The following is a 722-nucleotide window of genomic DNA, read 5'->3' as shown; positions in this document are numbered from 1 at the left end:
ATATTACTAAAAAATTTGGCATATTATAGACTGGTAGTAGCACACAGAAATAGAGTTAAAAAATTAATAAATTATAAAGTAAAATTATTTACTTTTGTAGTTGAATACTTTTATCATATCAAATTTAATTCGACAATAAATAATTTAAGAATATTAAAAATTAATGATTTTAATTGTTTGTATGGACAAATCTAGTTAAGCTACTTTTTATTTGAATAAGGAATATTTTTTTGATTTTTAAGAGTAATAACTTAAACTAATCATTAACTTAAATATCATAAACTTAGAGGAATAATTTGACGTATCGTTGAAAAAAGTAGGTCTAGTGAGGGTTGCAAAATAAATCGTAGACACAAAAAGAATCACATAGTAAAATAATATTAACATAAATATAAATTTCTTCTCGCGAGGGGAGACTATAGTGATAAGATCCTTTATATTTATTGAAATTATTGAATCTAAATGAGATAAATATCAAATGATTTGAAAATTCTATTCTAACTCAAAAAAAAAATGCAAAATATTAAAAGCCACAGACGGATATGAACCTCGTACCCAAAGCGTGAAAGATATAGGTGTTAACCATTCGGCTATGTTCGTTACTTTTGTTGCATGATAAAATTGGCTATTTTAGCTAACTCAAATTTAAAAAACCCAGCACAGGGGGGTCGCGGCACAGTGGTGACGTGGCATAGTTGGATCAAGTATAATGATATCTGACA

At 26.9% G+C, this 722-nt stretch overlaps 2 protein-coding genes across 2 annotated transcripts in view; both read left to right on the top strand.

The window, feature by feature from the left end:
• The window catches only part of LOC126904320 (uncharacterized), a 53,405-nt gene that overhangs the window by 50,897 nt on the left and 1,786 nt on the right, over window positions 1–722 (top strand). The window lies entirely within an intron of this gene.
• LOC126904311 (uncharacterized) overlaps window positions 1–722 on the top strand; it is a 25,646-nt gene that overhangs the window by 23,138 nt on the left and 1,786 nt on the right. The window lies entirely within an intron of this gene.

Source organism: Daktulosphaira vitifoliae, unplaced genomic scaffold (genome assembly GCF_025091365.1).
Source record: "Daktulosphaira vitifoliae isolate Bord-2020 unplaced genomic scaffold, ASM2509136v1 Scaffold_1, whole genome shotgun sequence".
In the NCBI taxonomy this organism is placed as follows: domain Eukaryota; kingdom Metazoa; phylum Arthropoda; class Insecta; order Hemiptera; family Phylloxeridae; genus Daktulosphaira; species Daktulosphaira vitifoliae.
Note: the sequence above shows the minus strand (reverse complement) of the source record. Positions and strands in the feature narration are given on the sequence as shown.